General features: G+C 42.2%; 1 long non-coding RNA gene across 2 annotated transcripts; it reads left to right on the top strand.

The window, feature by feature from the left end:
- Positions 1919-20108, top strand: LOC110262125. 2 transcript variants are annotated; one of them, XR_002346707.1, is made up of 3 exons: positions 1919-2751; positions 14594-14674; positions 19739-20108. It is a non-coding gene; the product is annotated as an uncharacterized LOC110262125 (long non-coding RNA). The 2 variants fall into 2 exon arrangements; XR_002346706.1 differs by lacking the exon at positions 19739-20108 and adding an exon at positions 17238-17469.

Genomic DNA, 20649 nt, shown 5'->3' with positions numbered 1-20649 from the left:
AAGGAGTTCCCTTGTGGTGCAAAGGGCTAAGGGTCTGGTTTGTCACTGCAGTGGCTCAAGTCACTGCTGGTGTGCAGGTTTGATCCCTGGCCCAGGAACTTAAGCATGCCACAAGTGTGGCCAAAAAAAAAAAAAAAAAAAGCAAATTCATGAGCTGGGAAAAGAAAATTGTTACTGGTGTAGCCTCCAATGATGAATCTCCCCTTTATATCAATTATATCTTTCAAGGTGTTTGAGGTAACATAGCTTTAAATTTTAACCTGCTACAGTTCATAACCAGAAGTCCATGGATCATATGTGTGGTGAATTTGGGAGTGAAGTTAGGTTAAATTATTTTAAAGAAGTATTAACAATCCAGAATAATTGTTAGTGGGGTTTTTTACACAGCACCTTTTTAACTTGTTGAGAAAGGTTTTTTTGTTAAATGTGGCCAAATACAATATTAACTCAGACTACAGGTATTGTATTCATTTAAGAGTGTGGGTCATAGAAATGACTGTTGTTCTAAAGGTTCCCTGTAGATGGCATTGCTTGACTTCGTCTTCAAAGTTTATAGACAGGAAGTTGTTAAAGCAATATTTTGAAAAGGAATCACTTGAATTTTAAAGGCAAACTAAATTAGATTTTTAAAGAATGAACCTAGTTATGAGTTGCTTTGAGAATATAACGTAGTCGTCTCAGTTCGTTTGGGCTGCTCTAACAGAATACTATAGATTAGGTGGCTTATAAACAACAAAAATTTATTTCTTACAGTTCTGGGAGGCTAGGCAGTCCAAGATCAAGTGCCCACTTCCCCATGGGCAGCTGTCTTATTGTGACCTCTCATGGTGTAAGTAAGTGACAAGGAATCTCCCTGGGGTCTTTTTCATAGGACACTAATCCCATTTATGAGAGCTTCACCCTCATGCCCTACTCACCTCCCAGTGCCCCAGCTCCAAATACCATCACATTGGGGGAATAGGTTTCAATATATGAATGGAGGGTGGGTGGGTACAAATATTCAGACCATATCAGTAGTCTTAGTGAAACTGTTTTTTCTTACAAAAGTGTATTTGATTTATCTTTCTGTTTATTGAATTCTGATACACCTGAATTTTTGAATGTTGTTCATAAAGCTACATAAATTGCAATTTATAAACCATTTCTCTGCTATTGTCCTGTGAGAGACAGACATTTAGAAGGCGAATTTAGTTCAAGTTTTGAAAATTAAATTCACCTTGAAAGTGCCTTTTATGTAATGCATGAAGTACTTGAAACTTCTAATTAATTTTAATTAGTTTTTCAAACCAGTATACCTTCTTTGCTAGAGTAGTAAGTAGCTTTCCTATCAAAAGACTGAAGCTCTGTCTTTGGCTATATCACAGTTCTATAGCTTAGGCCACTTCTATAACTTTCAGTTTTACTTTTTCCTCAAGGAACATCAGGATTTGAGAGAATTTTTGATTCATTGATAATACCATAGTGATCTTCAGGCTATATTTTAATTAGAAAAAGTTTGTGGAACAGAATTTTACTGAAAATTAAGTAATGGAAAAACAAATTTTTCACTTTAAATGATTTTGGGTAGAAAAGCATAAATCCTGAAACCCGGTTAAAACTCTTAGGTATCTGGAGTCATTTACAACATTGTGTTAGGTCCTTATGTGTTGTTGAAGTTCTAGTGAAGGCCTGGTGAGTCCATCAGTTGTGAAGAATATTTTATGTAATTCATTATTAATAACAGGATCGTTTTCAAGTAATAGATTTATTTATTTATTTATTTATTTTTGTCTTTTTGCTATTTCTTGGGCCGCTCCCACGGAATATGGAGATTCCCAGGCTAGGGGTCTAATCAGAGCCCTAGTCACCAGCCTACACCAGAGCCACAGCAACGCGTGATCCGAGCCGCATCTGCAACCTGCAGCACAGCTCACGGCAATGCCAGATCGTCAACCCACTGGGCAAGGACAGGGACCGAACCCGCAACCTCATGGTTCCTAGTCGGATTCGTTAACCACTGCACCACGACGGGAACTCCTTCAAGTAATAGATTTAAAAACATGTTAGAGCAAATAATCTCTATGATAATGTTTTTCTCACAGGCATTCTGAAAACTGTATCAGAACACAAACTTTGAGACCAGATTATCTGGATTTAAATCCAAATTCTGCCATTTCCTTAGCTGTGCGTCTCTGCCTCGATTTCCTCCTAGGTGAGGTGAGGATCATAATAGTTTGCCTCATGGTTTGCCATGTAATACACATGCGATACATATTTAACACATGCAACATACTTAGGTACCTGGCACACAGTAAGCCTCCAATAAATGTTGTGATTATAGAAGAGATGGGATTACTTATGTGTGAGTACTGGGAAAATGTAATTAATAATGCAACTCTGTGTTGCAGTGGGAAAGCTGGGCACATTTCTGATAGCATAGGTAGGGCTCATGTGAACATCACTGCCCCATCATGATGGGAATGGCCCCTGGGGTGGGAGGAGTCTGAGAACACTGTTCCAGGGTGCTGTTAGTTGAACAAGCACGTCTAGAAAGAAGAAAACAGGTAGAGGAAAACCTTTGCTGTTCGTTTTTTACAGTTCTAAAGCAAGTGCCATGAGCATTGAGGCCAACAGAAACAGGAAAAACTCACTTCCAAATAAGGAACCTGGGTTTGCTGGCTGGAGCACCAAAATTCCACCATCCTGGACCCTTAGCCAGTTCTTCCTTCTGTGGTTCCTACCTGTGTTAAGCTGAGACCAGATAAGTAGCAGGTAATGTACAGCACCAGGTCATTTTTCTGAAGTCTGGAGCTTGATGTATCTGCCTAATTACTTTCAGAGTTTTTTATGTATTCTCTCTAAAAGAGCAAGGGGCTATAAAATAAATACTTCTGTCACAGCTGCCTCCTAGATAAATGATCTTTTACTGTATGATCAGTATATATGGTGGGATGCAGGAGCTTAGCTTAACTAATCCTTCAGACCGACTCTGTCTGTATCAACAGATAAGAATGAGTCAGAACCATAAATTGTATCTGCTTCTCCATCAGCATAAAACAGCACAAGTGCTTAACTGCATTATATTAAACTTTCAAGGGCTTTTTGTTTGCAATTGATGGAAAAGATTGTCTTGGACACTATGTAGCTGGTCTTAATTTTTAGAAACATTTATTACCTACAATACACCAATTTACTTCGAAGGATAGGTTCACACTTTTTAATATTCACAAGGATAGAAACAATGATATTTCTTCTTTGCAAAACAAAACTAAGGCTTTTAAAAAAGCTGTTCTAGATGCATTTTTTACAGGGTTAAATGTTGAGTACTTAGCACATTTCCTGCATGTCATTAGCTCTAATGAAGTATCACTGGCAGTCTTGAACCTTTGATGGGTCAGTGCTTTTAAACACTTTTGAGTAATTTTTAAAAAGTTAACTTTTATTTCCAGTTTTAATCTACTGAAGTCCAGGCATTAACAGTCTGAGTTCCAGGTCCACATGTTGGCTCACCAGTGCTTTGATAAATCATTGCCAGAGTTATGTGTGTGCAATACAAACAGTCCACGTATCTACATTTAGTACCTGACCTTGTTCTTTTAGGAATGTGTCCTGAAAACCTGCTTGTACTGCATGTGCAGTACAGCTGCAGACTGGGGGGCACCAAATATAACCAGCATGTTTTATCCAAAACTTAGATGAGAAGCTTTATATTTACATTCCAAATAAGTGTAAAGAGTAATCTCATCACATACAATGACATTGAACATGGCATGGCATCTTGAAACTTAAAAACAGGAAAAACAAGTTTTACACTCCCACAGATAATAAATGTTTAACCAGAGAATTCAGTGGATTTCATTAACATTTATGAATACAGGTACAATGTACTTCTAAAGTAGCTGTCATCTTTCTAAATCTTGTCATGAGGATTTTTTTTTTTAATTCTGTCGTTCAGATCTCTTTTTTTATGCTCAAGCATCTCTCCGACACCCACATTCAGTCTGTTACTCTGTCTGAAATAAGTGTCTAGTTTTAACCTGATATTCCAAGGAAGAGAGAAGAGTAAAGGTTTAGAATGGCCCGTAGGAACAAAATTCCCAGTTAGCTCTAGAAGATAGCCCCAGATCTGTTCTAAATCCACTCACCTTCCCTTCTGCTCCCACTCGAACATTCTGCTTTTCTCCCAAGGAGAAAATGGCCCACTTGACTGCCCTCTAATCTCACTGTATGTCCTTGGGCAAGTTAAATTCTCTGAGTGTTAGTGTTCTCTGTAAGACAAGAAGGCCATCTATTAGATAGCACTGTGGTGATGGTTAAACCAGATAATACATGCGGACAAGGGTAGGGAAGAAGGATCTCCCCAGAGTAAGCCTCAACTTTGGGCTCTGAAAGTTCAGACTGGTAAACACTGGCAAACTAGAGGTGCAAAAGATGTCATCCTGAATAAACAACACATAACGTGGTCCAGGAAAAACGAAAGTGTTGACTGTCAGAAAGGAGGGATTCCCAGTGTAGCAGCATGCCTGGCATTTATTCTGACTTGTTCACTTCCTCTTGAGACTCCACCTTCATTACAGGAAGGGAGTAAGAAGTCACAGGGGAAAAGACACGAAAGGTTACTCTTACCAAAAATACCCTGTAAGATGTTAGTAAGATGAAAGGCACCGCTGATTTGGTACTTCCCAGCAGAATGTAATACCAAAACAAAACAGAACAAACAAACGTAGCAGAGAAATAGCTCCCTTCAAAAGAGTCCCCATGCAGCAGACTAACAGAGGCCACAGAGGCACGAACAGAACTTGGCAGAGAAGTTCCTGGAGACTCCTCAGGATACTGTAAAGGGGACAGCAAATGAAATAGAGCTCGTTGCTCTTAAAGTTCTTCCACACTTAACCTGAAGCTGAGGTCACATGTGTAAGGTGACCTCACCTAATGTAAAAGAGCCTTAGTACATTTAAATTCTCTTTACTTCCCTCTCAAATCCACCCTCCATGACTACTGAAACATTTGACACGTTTATTCACTCTTTCAATTTAGTTAAGAAACAGGTACTAGGGCAGGTGTCCTAGATTTACAGTGGTGCTCTACTAGGTGCTAGGAGCAAACAAAATACAGTCTGTATGCTTAAGCTGCTCATTCATCCAGAATGTGGTAGACATATGCAGAAATAACTGCAACTCTGGGGAAAGTGCAGTAATAGAGGTATCAATTACTTACAGCAGCAGTACAAAGGACAGTACGGTTAACTCTGCCTGGGTTGATCAGGGGACATTTTATGAAGGAACCACTGAGTTAACATTTGAGTGATGAATTGGAATCCATTGGACAACCTGTCAGGTGTTCTAGACAGACACATGCAACTGCTTCAGACGTGGTGGTTTCTGTGTTGTGGAAACATAAGGTGTGTGCAGTGAAGGACGTGGAGAGTCTTGGATGCCACATCCATGAGTCAACTGATAGTCTATAGGCAAGGAGAGGATATTAAACAAGTCACTGGGTCAAATCATTTTAGAAAGATTTTGGCAGCAGTCCAGAGGGGGAAAAACATAAGGCAAAGGGATCAGGAAGGAAGCATTAACAACAGTCCAAGCTAGATAGATTGGGGGCAGGGGCCACGGGGAGTTCTGGACTCAAGCAGTAGCAGTGAGAATGGAGAGGAAGGGATGGATTCAGGATCCATTGTGGACTCAGGATAAACAAGAAATAGTCATGTAGGTGTTCCTGGAGCATCCTGGTGGAGTCAGGGCTCTACATCGTGCCCTTGTGCACATCAGAAAGGGTTCCCTTTCTTTAAAATGCTTCTCCCAACTCAGTGATGAAGACCAGATTTCTTAGAACCCACTGAACTGACCCCTCTGCCTGCCCCATGACCAAACCAGCAGTTTAGGGGTAGATGTCACAGAGCCCTCCTGGATAAGAGGCACTTCCTCTTTTCTGGAGTCATTAATGCCAAGGATAAAATAAGACTTCAGCTGCCCCTGAATAAAATCAACACAGACAAGCAGAATCTAGATGCAAAGAGAGAAATCGGAACACTGTCCTGATGATTCAGTTTGAGCCTCTGAAGCCAGCCGTGCCTGAAGCCAACTCCATCCCCTGGACTGTTATATCCCCAGTTATATAACCTAATTACCTTTGTTCTGCTAGTTTGAGGTTGGAGTTCTCTTCCCTGCAGTGGAGCAGGTCCTAACTGGTACAGCCATTAAACTTTTCTGCCTTTCACACTCTACCCCTATCTTACGATCTTCTCAACCACTCCTTTTCCAAAGAAGTAATCTGCTTTTTAAGTCATGATTTTGCCCATAGTACAGCCAAATCATCTTAGCAGTTGATTTACAAGCTTCTTAGAATAATATTGGTCGCTGATCATACTATGGAAATCTCAGCTTATCAAACTACTAAACATCATAAAACCACTCAGAAAGCTAAAATGAAGAAATACAAACCCATTGTGGGAGTGATTTCACTGTGTTACAGAAGCACAGACCCACCACCTTTGCACCTGGAAAATGTTCAGGCTTCCCCCTCTCCATCCCCATAATAGGGTTATTTAGAGTTGAGATGACAAATTGTTGAGAAATTTAATTGCTTAGGAGAGCAGGTGGTTTCTGGGGCAGGACTGACCCCTGCGGTTAAGGGGCTGCCTGAAAAGTGGAGGGGGAGTTACAGTATGTATTAGGTGAGATCTGAGATCTTGAGAGCAAGATTAGGAACAAAAGTTGTAATCTATGAAAGGTTAAAAAACTTCCTTGCTACTTTCCTTGGGTACCGGGAAAAGCCTTCATTTAGTGTAGCATTTTAACTTTGACCTCTTCTATTGTAATTCCCTTTAGTTATACAGCTTTCAGGAAAGCCTGACACCTGGGTCTAGCCTACATGCGTCAGAAAGTGAAGAGGCCAGTGTAAGAAACATACTTGCCCCACTTTGACCCTGCCCACAGGAAGGGAGCAGCATCCTCTGCACTGGGACAGGTCTGGAAGGCCCAGCAGAGCTCAGCAGATAGGGCAGAGCTGGAAAGGCCAGGGAGGGTACCAGCTCTGGAGGGGCCACTGAGAGTAATACTAATGCAAAATAAAACCTCCCCTTCCAGGCATGTGGCAGAGGGGGGCTCTGAAATGGAACAGAGCTGACCCTAAGGGTGCAGACCTTATACGAGATACACGTTTTACTGAACTTTAGATGCAATCATCATGACAGTAAGGGACTTTAAAAGACTGAAGTGAGCCTAGTTTTTTTTTTTTTTAATCACCAGAGTTGAAATTGTCAATTATAATTTATATTCACATCCTATTATTCCAAATAAATGGATAAGATTTTTAAAATTAATTCTTGACTTCTTGTATGGGATATCCAAGGTCCTTATGTTGTGACTATATAGCATCCTAAAACCAAGTTGAGAAAAAAAAATCTAAAATAAGACCATGAATTTTAAAATTTTCTAGAATGATCTCTGACTCTTGCAGGGGCTAATTTATGAAAGATATAAGACAACCATTCACTTACTGCTCCCACAATAGAGACCTTGGTTGATTTTATTTTATTTTATTTTATTTTATTTTTTTACCACTGCATGTACAGCATATGAAAGTTCTGGGGCTGGGGTTTAAATTGGACCTGCAGCTGCAGGCCTATGTCATAGCCACAGCTACACTGGATCTGAGCTGCATCTGTGACCTACACTGCAGCTTGTGGTAACACTGGATCCTTAACCCACTGAGCGAGGCCAGGGATCAAACCCACATCCTCAAAGACACTATGTTGGGTTCTTAACCTGCTGAGCCACAATGGGAACTTCCAAGACCTAGGTTAATTTTAAAGACCTGATTGACAGAAAATTGGCTGTAGTTGTAGGAGAATTAAATTAGCAACAAAGAGGAAACCAGATTAAATGGTGGGGTTGCGTATGGATGGGCTCAGGACTATCAAATTTGATGTCAAGTTCTATCTTATGTGATCATGCTTAATGTGATCAGGGCTAACATAAGACCCAGGCTAATAGCTAATATTGTCACTTGGAGCTTTGCTTTAGATAAAGATCTGTTCCAAGGCCTGTGAAATGTGAGCAGAGAGTAGGATAGTGTGTGTGTGCATAAGGCAGGGTCAAGGCTGTTAAGTAGGTTTGTAATTAATTGATAAAAGGCTGGAGAAATTCTACGACTTTGTCTTACCAGTGTCTCTAGAGCACAGGTATAATTTGCCAGATAGCCTTGAAAAATGAGACAGTTATTCTGTAACAAAAAGAATGGCACTATTGACTCTCCTTCCATGTGGAGCCGGGCAAGGAGAGTGTGACGAGAGAGCCCAGGCCTCTGGCCTGCTTGGCCTTCCCTTGTAGGAATGGGGATGAAATTGCTCCAGTTCATCAGTCGCCCCAGAAGCACATCTCCAAGCCCAGGAGAGTCCCATGACTTCCTGGACTCATCTGTGAGATCCAAGGAAAAAGGTGGCCCAGCCAAGCTGACATATAAAATTAACCCTCACAATGTCTCTGCCCAGAAAAATCAAGAATGTTTAAGAGAGCGCTTGTGTACAGCATTCACCCTAACCCCTCCTGAGATGCACAAAATAAGGTTGTGTCATTGAGCCCTAGTCTCCCATCCTTTCTCCTTCAGAAGAAAAATGCTGTGGTGAAATGAGTTGCTTAGTTTTATTTTCAGTCTGTTCACTTGTATCAGGTGGGTAGGGTGATAGGGGAACTTTTTTTTTTCTTCTGTCATTTTGATATGGTTGCAATTTTTAATTGTATATTAACTATAAGCTTGCATGCAACTTAACTGGGGAAAAATGTGTTTATAATTCCCACTTTAATTATGGTACTTGCTTAAGGTTTGCTTAAGCCTAGCTCGTTTTTTTAAAAAATCAGTTTTATTGTGGTAGAACTGATGACTTCAAAAATAGACTTTTTAAAACACTCTATGTAGAGATGATATCATATGAAAAGATACTTCATAAACTGAAGTATCACCATCTTGAATATTAAGGAAAGGACACACCTTGGAGACTGGTCTAAAGCACAGGAGCAAAAAGCAGCCTCTTAAGTGTTAGAACTACAAAACAGAAACCGTAAGGCAACAGCTTTGTGGCAGTATTAAGATTATTATAATTATGGGAGTTCCTGTTGTGGCTCAGTGAGTTACGAACACTACTAGTACTCATGAAGACTTGGATTTGATCCCTGGCTCCGCTCAGTGGGTTCAGCATCCAGTGTTGCTCTGAGCTGTGGTGTAGGTCACAGATGTGGCTCGGATCCCACACTGCTATGGCTGTGGTGCAGGCCCAGCAGCTGCAGCTCCAATGTGACTCCTAGCCTGGGAATGTCCATATGCTATGGGTGTGGCTCTAAAAAGCAAAAAAAAAAAAAAGATTATTATAATTATTAGGGAGGCTTGCTAAAGTCAGTCAGTAGCAATTCTCATCTAGTATACGATGTAAATAATAATACTCTAGGAATGCTCAGCTGGCCAGATAACCTGAAGCATGTCAAAGGAAAGACTCTAATAAAAATGAAATACCTTATGTTTGCATGACACGCTAAGGTTTTTAAAGATCTATTGTTTACATTAACCTGATCTGATCTGTGCAAACCACACCATGCTGCAGGAAACAGTTCTCCCCTGAGGCCCAGAAAGGTTCTAGGTTATATGGCTGCAAAGTGGCAGGGAACAGAGCAGACAGATGGGCTTTCTTCTGCACCATCATCAATCTAGGATATTTGTGGGTGCCTGGGGCACATAGTCAGGATGCAGGGGTGGGTGGAGGAGAATGATGGACAAAGCACAAATTGTGGCCATTCTTGCTAATTGGCCCACTTCAAAGAAAACTAGTCAGTTCAAAATGGCATTGCCTGTTTTGATTTCAAGAATTGGCATCATATCACTATGCAGGCCTGCCCAGAACTGGTAAAGACAGAAGAGAAAAAGAGAAGGAATGAACACTTCAACACAATTTACAGACTGCTGCCTTTCTCACCACCACCAACAAAAAAAAATCTCCTGAGCCAGGAGCAATGGAAGTAGAGGAGGGGGAGGGGAGGAGCGATGCTGGTGACAGGTTTTCTCCCCAGAGAGGGAATCACACCCTCAGAGTTGTGAGAAATGATCATGTCTTCCCTATCAAGGCTTTGCACAGATTTTCTGGGAAGCTTGTCACTGACGATAAGATAGAGATGACTGTCCTTTTTGATAGCAAAGCATTTTCTGGAGGGAATGGTATAAATCAATTTTGGGATTAAATTGCAAATTAAAATGAAGATTAAAGATGTGTTGTAAGTTCCCATCGTGGCTCAGCGGAAATGGATCTGACTAGTATCCAAGAGGACGCAGGTTCACTCCCTGGCATCACTCAGTGGGTTAAGGATCTGGCATTGCCATGAGCTGTGGTGTAAGTTACAGCTCTGATCTGACATTGCTGTAGCTGTGGTATGGGCCAGCAGCTGTGGCTCCAGTTGGACCCCTAGCCTGGGAGCTTCCATATGCTGTGGGTGCGACCCTAAAAAGACACACACACACACAAAAAACAATGTGTCATGTGGCTTTATGTGCTGTGTTCACATTTTCAGGAGGTCAGCACAGCCACATAATTGAAAGAGAAAATGTCAGATTTGATTGCAAAAGTGTAAAGGAGTGACATTTTTTGCCTAACTTTCACTCTAGGGTAGGGGTCTTCTCTTCAAAAGAGCAGTGAAGAGTATCTATGCAGCCCCTCTCAGTTTACAAAGTACTTCCATGTGCATCATTGTATTTAAGCTTCACTAAAGCAGATTTATGGGGCCTAACTTACCTACAAGGTAAGATAACTTAAGGTCACAGCTGAGGGCACACACCAGTGGGCTTCTAGCTCAAAGGCCACACTCTGTCCACTACATCACTAAGTGGACCTGTCAGTCTAAAGGTTGATGTGATTTCTTGTTGGCCTTATGTTAAGATGACCGACATCTCAATATGCTTGAGACTGAAGGGTTTTCCAGGACAGGGGAGAGTTCTGGGAAAACTAGTCACCTTATGTTATTATGTTTCCAAAAGTCCTCATAGGAGACACTTCAAGAGTCACATTGAGTGCTAAGATTTTTAAAGAGGACACATCTATATGTGCATGAGATTTGCATATAATTTTCTTCTACTCAATATTTGCAGTTACTTTAAAATTTAACGTTTGGCTTTTCTCCAAAGATTGTCATTTTGACTATTTTTCCTTTCTCATTTTTTCTAACTTCCTCATTGTTGTCTCAAATTCCCAACTGGTACATGGGGAGGAGGGGTGGAAATAAGAACAAAATAAGAAAGTCGGAGTTCCCATCGTGGCGCAGTGGTTAACGAATCTGACTAGGAACCATGAGGTTGCGGGTTTGATCCCTGGCCTTGCTCAGTGGGTTAAGGATCCGGCGTTATTGTGAGCTGTGATGTAGGTCGCAGACGAGACTCGGATCCCGAGTTGCTGTGGCTCTGGTGTAGGCCGGCGGCTACAGCTCTGATTGGACCCCTAGCCTGAGAACCTCCATATGCCACTCCCTTGAGTGCGGCCCTATAAATTAAAAAAAAAAAAAAAAGGCTTTGCCTCCCATTTTTTAATTTTTTTTTTTTTTTTTTTTTGGTCTTTTTAGGGCTGTGCCTATGGCATATGGAGGTTCCCAGGCTAGGGGTCCAATCGGAGCTACAGCTGCCAGCCTACACCACGGCCACAGCAACTCAGGATCCAAGCCTCCTCTGTGACCTATACCACAGCTCAGGGCAATGCCGGATCTCTAACCCGCTGCACAAGGCCACAGATTGAACCTGCATCCTCATGGATTCTAGTCAGATTTGTTTCTTCTGGGCCACAATGGGGACTGTCTCCTATTTCTAAAATGTGGTTTTGGTTGCAGTGTGTTGAGGACTAATCTGTAATAGTCATTATCAAACTTGACAGTGGTGGTGGACAGCCTCTAAGACAGCCCCCAAAGATTCCTGCCTCTCAATATGGATAATTTCTCTTAGTCTGGATTTGGATTTGTCTTAAAAAGTCTCAGTCTCTCTTTCTCTCTCTCCCTCTCTCTCTCTCTCTCTCTCTCTCTCTCTCTCTCTCTCTCTCTCACACACACACACACACACACACACACACACCCTAGCTTGGGGGAAAATCCAGCAGAGCCATGTGATGGGGAACCAATGTTTTCAGCTAAAAGTCAAAAAAGACCTGATTGACAGCAGCTTCTCCAGCACAGGCACAGTCTGGAAGTGTTTGCAGCCTGAACCAACACCTTGATTACAGCATCATGAGAACCCCTTAGCCAGAATCCCAAAGCTAAGTCAATCCCACCTTCCTGATGTATAGGAACTTTGGGATAATCAGTGTTGGTTGTTTTTAGCTTCTGTGTTTTAGGGATATTTGTTAGGAAGCAATAGATAACATACACATATGCATCAGAAGCACCTAGATTCTTGGTAAAATGTGTATTTCTGGGTCTTACCACATTCAGTGGATGTGGCCTGAAGTCTTTGCCTTTTCGCCAGGAATCCCAGGAGAATCAGAAGTGAAAACTTTCTGTATGAGCACACACAGCAAAAATAAACACTCCCTGGAAAGGCCTGGGGGGAGAGAAGACTAAGGGGAGTATGGTTGCCAGATAACTTACAGGACACCCAGTTCTATTTGAATTTCAGATAAATAACAAAAAAATGTTTTAGTATAAGCATGCCCCTTGCAGTGTTGGGGACATATTTATACCAAAACATATTTGTTATCTGAAATTCAAATTTAACTGCGTGGTCTGTATTTCTATTTGTTAAAAACTATCTAGAAGGAAAGCCCCACCCAAGTGATGGCCCAGACGGAAATAAAGTGGTGCCTTCTTTTCACAGATGGCAGGATTTTAATCCCTGAGGGATGAGGGGTTTAAAGGTGCTTGGCTGGGCCCTGCCCCTCTTCCACCTGGAAGGCAGACTGCAGACTTAGGGCCCTTAAAATGTTTCTTTGGAGGGTTGGGGTTGGGGGAGGAGTGGTGTGGAGTAGGAGGATGGAGAACTGCTCTGGAAGCCCTCCTCCACGGCCCCGCCCACTCCGAGATGCTGGTGGATCCAAGGAGAGAACAGGATGCAGGGTTGGGTCCAGCCCCTGGTGGCCCAGTGCACCCAGCTCCCTGGAGAAGTTGGTCATGTCTGTGTAGATGTCCCTGCCTGATGGGTTCTACACATGGTGCTGGGAACAAGCTTCTCTGGGTGCAGATGGCATCAGGTTCTTCCAGAGCAGTGAATGAATGCCAGTCTTCCCCCACACCCCTCCAGGAACTCAGATGAATGCAGCTGCTCATAATAAATGTGTGCCTTTCTCATTCTGAGTATGTCTGAGTCTCTGACGAGTTGTATTTATTGTAGCTCTCAGCCTTGTAAAGAGGAGGATGGTTTCAAAGACATTCCCTAATGACTGAGGTTTTAAGAACTCTGGCTTTCACTTCTGTATATGCTTTATTGTCACAGGGAACCGTCTTAATTTTGATGTGTTTATTTTCAACTATGAAACATCTTCAAAGAGATGGGGAATGAATGAGAATATGTGTGGGAGAGAAACGGGGAGAGAGAGAGAGCTTGGCTGGGTAGACTGAAACGTTTAAGGCAGGGATGGAAGAGAATGGCGCAGAAAATGTGCAGCTGCAGTAGAATCAGAGCCTTAAATAAGTGCTTTGAAACCAGACACCAAAAGTGAGGTCACGTCATTCCGAGCTCTGGTTCAGCCTTGCCCAGCGGCCTGACGCAAGCTGAAAAGCCACAGGAGGGGAACTCAGCTGAATCTCTCTCCTGAGTGAAACTGTGGAGGGGACTGAGTTTTTTTTTTTTTTTTTTTTTTTTAGAGGAAGGGAGGAGGTTTAAATCAAATGTACAGAATGTGTTCCCTGGAGGCTCTCAAGGTCTCTAAGCACCTTCACAAGCTGCTTCATAAAACCAGCATGGCCAACACAAAACAAATTTGCAAAGTAGAAGGCCAAGGATGATGTTGCCATTTCATACTTTGTATATCAGGGAGAACCCCACAGGAATTGCTCAGTTCCAGGACCACCACCCCAAATGCGGCTGACTTTGGGGGAAAATGCAATTGACTCTAGACTACAGATGGTTTAAAGCTGGAAGGGGCCTTACCCATCCAGTCCAGGTTCCTCTTTTACAGAGAAGAATCTAGGCTCCCACTTTGGCCTTCCGTTTGGTTCTCTCTGGGTATTTGAAAAATTAATAGCTACCTCAAAGATTTATTGTGAGCATTCATGTAACGATGTATATAAAGCACTTGGTACTTAGTAACTGGGATCTGTTATTATTATTTCACCAGGTCTTTGTATTTAGGCATGTGGCAGTGTTAAGGTCAGAGGGGAGTATTTCAGCATAGGTTAAACAAAACAAAACAAAAAAGAGCCCAGCTTCCTGAGACAGGGTTCATATCTTTGTAGTCTTTTAGCTTGGAAAGAACCACTGCACCATTTAATTCAATTCCTTTGTTTTAGAGCTGATGAAACTCAGGTATAGACAGGTAAGGGCTTGCTCAGGATCCTCCAACTACCTCCTTTTCTGGAACCCCATATCCTGCCAGCAAGGCAGGGAAACTGCCATGTCCTAGAAACTCGACTGAGAGGGTATCTCTTTTCTGCAGGAGCAGATGGGAATTTCTGACACATCAATTCCAATGCTCTGTTGGATTCTTTCAAGCACTGCCACTGCCGCCACCACCAAGGTAAATGAGTGAAAGTGCTACATTCTCAACTCCTGAGAGAAGAGGGAGTAATTAAGTACAAAGGCAAGTCTGGGTTTGAAATTAATGACTGTGGGATTCTGAAATGATTTTGAGATAAAATGAATAGTTTACATTAATTTGCATTGCAGTAGACAACATGGCTAGGAAAAACTGCTCTGTTGAATTTAGGAGACAAAGATCATGTCCATTATTTTCATTCTCGGCCTCAGGGAGCTTGGAGAGGGAGGAGCAGTGAGAGATTTAAAGCTTTTAATGCTCACTGTTCAGAAATATGATTTTTTTTTCTGAAACAGATTAGCTTTTAAGGATATAGTAACATTGGTTAAGTAGTGGTATGTATTTTGTCTGTTTACTTTTTTCATCATCATGGCAAATTTAGGAGATAGGTGCTGGAATTATGTCCATTTCACAGATTAGAAAAGTAAGACCAGAGAGTAACTTAGTCAAAGTCAAATAGCTAATACATGATCATCACCAAGACCCAATCTTGGAAGCTGGCTGTGGAGCCTTTCTCTTAACTCACTATGCTCTATCGCCTTGAGAGAGTTAAGGTACCAAACCCAAGAGACTAGAAACTATTTTGACGTCCCTCATGAGAATATGCTTTTCATCACATTACTGTTCCAAGGTTAAGTGTATGGAGCTGAACCTCATGGTCTCTAATGCACTGGTCCAGCTGCTTCCACCATACTCTTGGTCTGGAAATTCCCTGGAAACATAGGTGGAATCTTTTTCTTTATATACTCTCCCGTATTCACCCCTTAGTTTACACTGCTGGATGAAAATTAGAACCCAGCTGTTTTTCAGCCCACAAATGGCTTAAGAGCTCAGCACCAAACTCAGTATTATAGATTTTTCAAAAGCATACAACCCATCCCCAAGAAGCCATCCGTACCAGCTTAAAGGGAGTAGGATATTTCAGTGAGGAGGATAATGAAGGGACGCGATGGTAGCAATTCTATTCCATTTTTTTTCCTGAGGGTATAAGGAGGCACCAAGATCTTAATCCCCTTTCTCTTTATTTTGACTTGGAGATGATGGCACCATCGCTTCTTAGACCAACATAGATAAAATCTATAATAAACCCAATAAAAGTAAATACATGGAGAGGAGGCACTTACCAGTAATTTAGTTTGAATAAATGAGTGAATGCTTTGATACCTTTTTATATACAAGGAAGCAACTATATGCTACACATACTGTACAGGCTGTACCCACTCCTTTTTCACTTAAGGTATCTTGTAACACATTCCGTATTGAATATTATCACGTACAGATTTACCTCATTCTCTCTCATGACTTTATAAAATCTAAATTTTGGTTGTATCAGAGTTTATTTGACTATCATCTGTTAAAGAACATTTTAATTGTCAGGTCCTGTGCTCTTCCAAATGATGCTGAAAGAAATGTTTACACATATATGTGTGTATTTTTGTTTTGGCTTCACTTTTTTGTTGTTATTGTTAACATTATTATACATGGGGGAGGAATCCTAGAAGTGAAACTGTTAGGTCAAAGAGATTTGTTTTTAAATTTTAATCACTGTTTCCAAACTATCCTACAAAAAGGCTGTACCAGCTTGTTTTCAATGAGAAGGAGTTTGAAAGGCTGAGTCTAGCACCTTTGTTATCCAACTAGATTTTCATATAAAATATGAAAGCTTTGGGAGTTCCTATTGTGGCCCAGTGGGTTAAGAACCCGGTTAGTATCCATGAGGATGTGGGTTCAATCCCTGACCTCACTCCAGCATTGCTGAGATGTAGGTTGCAGATGCAGCTCAGATCAGGCATTGCTGTGTATGTGGCATAGACCAAAAGCTGCATCTCCAATTCAACTAGCCTAGGAACTTTAGTATGCTGTAGGTGCAGCCATAAGAAAGGGGGAAAAAAAAAAAAAAGACTTCCCATCATGGTGCAGCAGAAATGAATCTGAGTAGGAACCATGAGGTTGCAGGTTCGATCCCTGGCCTCGCTCAGTGGGTTAAGTAAGGATCTGGAGTTGCCATGAGCTGTGGTATAGGTCACAGACAGGGCTCAGATCTGGAGTTGCTGTGGCTGTGGTGTAGGCCAGCAGCAACAGCTCCGACTGGACCCTTAGCCTGGGAACTGCCATATGATGCGGGTACAGCCCTAAAAAGCCAAAAAAGACCCCAAAAAAGGAAAAAGAAAATCAGACTTGTGGTCCCCTTGTAAATTTCATTGCTTTTCCAAATACTCATTCATAGCCATGCACATCTATTCTTTCCTCTCTTTGCCCTCCATATTTTAAAAAACCCAGATCTTTGCTGTGTGGTATGACAGGTAAGTCAGGTGATGATGAGTAGTAATCAGAAATGGAGTGGACGCATTTGTCAGAATTTTTGGAATTGCTCTGTGGGCTGAAGGCTGGGAGTCTGGTAGACCCCTGGCAGTGACACTCTCCTGCAAAGAGAAGAATCAGGTGTGGCTTTTGTGTCTGGTAACTGGCAACTGGTCACTTGTGTAGGACATTTACCATGTTTCACTGAGACCTCCTAACGCCATACTCTTCTATCTACACCCAGGTTGGTAAAGGGAATATCTATGATTCAAGCTTGTACACTTTCCTGATTATGTCAGATAAGCACCCAGAACTCATCTCTATGAACTCCACCTTCCCCTCTGAAATGCACATCTTATACAGAGGGCCAACAAACACATGAAAAAATGCTCAACATCGCTGATTATAAGAGAAATGCAAATCAAAACTACCATGAGATATCACCTCACACCAGTCAGAATGGCCATCATTAATAAATCCACAAACAATAAGTGCTGGAGGGGCTGTGGAGAAAAGGGAACCCTCCTGCACTGCTGGTGGGAATGTAAACTGGTACAGCCACTATGGAGAACAGTTTGGAGATACCTTAGAAATCTATACATAGAACTTCCATATGACCCTGCAATCCCACTCTTGGGCATCTATCCGGACAAAGCTCTACTTAAAAGAGACACTTGCACCCGCATGTTCATTGCAGCACTATTCACAATAGCCAGGACATGGAAACAATCCAAATGTCCATCGACAGATGATTGGATTCGGAAGAGGTGGTATATATACACAATGGAATACTACTCAGCCATAAAAAAGGATGACATAATGCCATTTGTAGCAACATGGATGGAACTAGAGAATCTCATACTGAGTGAAATGAGCCAGAAAGACAAAGAAAAATACCATATGATATCACTTATAACTGGAATCTAATATCCAGCACAAATGAACATCTCCTCCGAAAAGAAAATCATGGACTTGGAGAAGAGACTTGTGGCTGCCTGATGGGAGGGGGAGGGAGTGGGAGGGATCGGGAGCTTGGGCGTATCAGACACAACCTAGAATAGATTTACAAGGAGATCCTGCTGAATAGCATTGAGAACTATGTCTAGATACTCATGTTGCAACAGAAGAAAGGGTGGGGGAAAAGCTGTAATTGCAATGTATACATATAAGGATAACCTGACCCCCTTGCTGTACAGTGGGAAAATAAAAATAAAAAAATAAATAAATAAAATAAAATAAAATATCTAAGGTTATTTCACACAGAAAAAAAAAAGAAATGCACATCTTTTTTTAAGCATTTTTAAAATTGAAGTATAGTTAATTTACAATATTGTATTAGTTTCAGGTGTGCAGCAGAGTGATTCAGTTATACGTGTATGTGTGTATGTATTTGGGGCCAGGGATTGAACCCACGCCACAGCAGTGACAAGGCCGGATACTTAACCCTCTGAGTTGCCAGGGAACTCCTATTTGTAGGCTTTTTAATAATGGCCATTCTGACTTTCACAATGGTGTGAAGCAGTACCTCACTGTAATATTGATTTGCATGAAATGTACATCTTAAGGTGTGCATTCCTAGGTCAGGTTAGACTGAAGTTACTTGACTTTCTTCATCCAAGGCACCTGAGAATCCAGCAATTCCATTGACTCGTAGGTAATAAACACCCTGGGGCTTTCTGTCCTCACTTGAAGTTGTACAGCAGTAGGGAAACAGACTGGCTATAGACTCGTCATGGGAGATTAAAGCTGTTGGCCGTGGTAAGTGCTGTAGCTTAGCTCTCAACTTTCTGTGGAAGTTTCATCCTCACCCTTCATTACTATGAATGGTAACAAGTCAACCGCATTACAACCTACTCTGGACCTGGTATGATTTTACTGCATCCTCTCAAGGCGCCCGCAGGTGACACTGATCAAAACTCATATTTAGATGCTAGAAAATAATTTCCTACTGCACCAGACCTATATCATTCTATTAAGAAAATGTTCTAGGAGTTCCCTGGTGGCACAGTGGGTTAAGGACCTGGTGTTGCTACTGCTGTGGCTTGGGTTCAATCCCTGGCCCAAGAGCTAATGCATGTCACAGGTGCAGCCGAAAAAAAACAAACCAAACCAAAAAAACAAAACCAAAATGTGCTTTGTGTCTACTCCAAGTTCAATTCTGAGCCAGGCACTGAAATATAAAGTATTGGACACAGGCAAATTGCAGCAGAAAAGAGCAGATGCAGAGAATAGCTTGGAAGCTGTTACTCCTACCCAGGAGGGAGCTGGCAAAGGCCTGGGCTAGGGTAGCACTAGCCTAAGGCAGCAGAGAAGCAGCAGCCTGGGAGTCACCAAAGGAAGCATAAATCAGGCTGAGCAGCACCGCCAAGAGCAAAGAACTCAGGTTGGTTCTGATCTCTGCCTTACGGCTGTGTGGCCCCACAGCCCTGGATCATTCTGAGTTTGGTTTTTCAGCTGTGAAATTGAGACAGTAATACTTTCCCTGACTCACTGGATTATTGAGAAGATCAGTGAGTTAGGATCCAGCCCCTGGTCTGCCTCATCATTGTGAGGGCTCAAAAATGTGTGTTCCCTTCCTCACCTATCCAGATCTATAACTCCCCCCCACCCCTGATCTTGTGCTCAGAGATTGACTATAGAGGCCAAGCAGTGACGTCTTTCTAGGGGATTCTGTTAAGCAGATGGAGAAGGTTAGAAAGGGGAACTCTTTAGAAGGGGGAGCTAGGTTGATGTTTTTAATTCCAGAGTTTGACGCGATGGTGGTATAGTCATGTTGATGGCTAGAAACCCAAAGGCCGAGAGCTGGCAGCAGAGGACAGGGATGCAGGAGTCCTGAGCTGGGACACCAGGGTCATTCAGCCCACATGTCTCTGAGTTCCTAGAAGAGGCAGCAGCAGCCATGGTTGAGGTAAGCAAGCCAACCTGAGACCTTTGAAGACCCTGAAGAGGAACTCAACATCGCATCACAGTCCAGACCTTGCGGAACCCATGGAAAACTAGACACCCAGCTGAAGGTACCAGCACCACACCACTCTCCTGGCTGCTTGGTTACAGATTTCCATCCATTGTTTTTTTTTTTTTTTCTGTTTGTTTTGTTTTTCATTTTTTTAGGGCCGCACCCAAGGCATATGGAAGTTCCCAGGCTAGGGGTTGAATTGGAGCTACACCTGCCACAGACACAGCAATGCCAGATCCGAGCTGCATCTGCAACCTGCACCACAGCTCACAGCAAAGCTGGATGCTTAACTCCTCTGAGCGAGGCCAGGGATCGAACCTGCATCCTCATGGATTCTAGTCCAATTTTTAACCAACTGAGCCAGAGTGGGAACTCCCTCCATCTGTTGTTGAGTTGACAAGAATGAAGAGACTAGGGTCCAAACCCACTGCTTCTGCTTTCATTGCACATCAAAGTGTGCCTGTGGGTCCCCTGGATTAAGTCCCAGAAATAGGTGTATTTTATTCAGTTGTGTATATCAAACAGGTTTCCTGCTGAGCTAGGGCCAGAAACAAAAAAATCATTCTGTTCATTTAGTGGGTTCCTCCCAGAGGCCAAGCACCTGGCTCCCACAGGCATCTCTATGTTTGAGAACCGGCATTGAAGGAGGTTGTGGGAAACTGAGAGAGGGAAAGAAGTGCCCAGACCATCCCCCAGGAGC

This window comes from Sus scrofa, chromosome 1, assembly GCF_000003025.6.
Source record: "Sus scrofa isolate TJ Tabasco breed Duroc chromosome 1, Sscrofa11.1, whole genome shotgun sequence".
Classification (NCBI taxonomy): Eukaryota; Metazoa; Chordata; class Mammalia; order Artiodactyla; family Suidae; genus Sus; species Sus scrofa.
The sequence above is the reverse complement of the archived record's forward strand: the minus strand, read 5'-3'. Positions and strand labels throughout refer to the sequence as shown.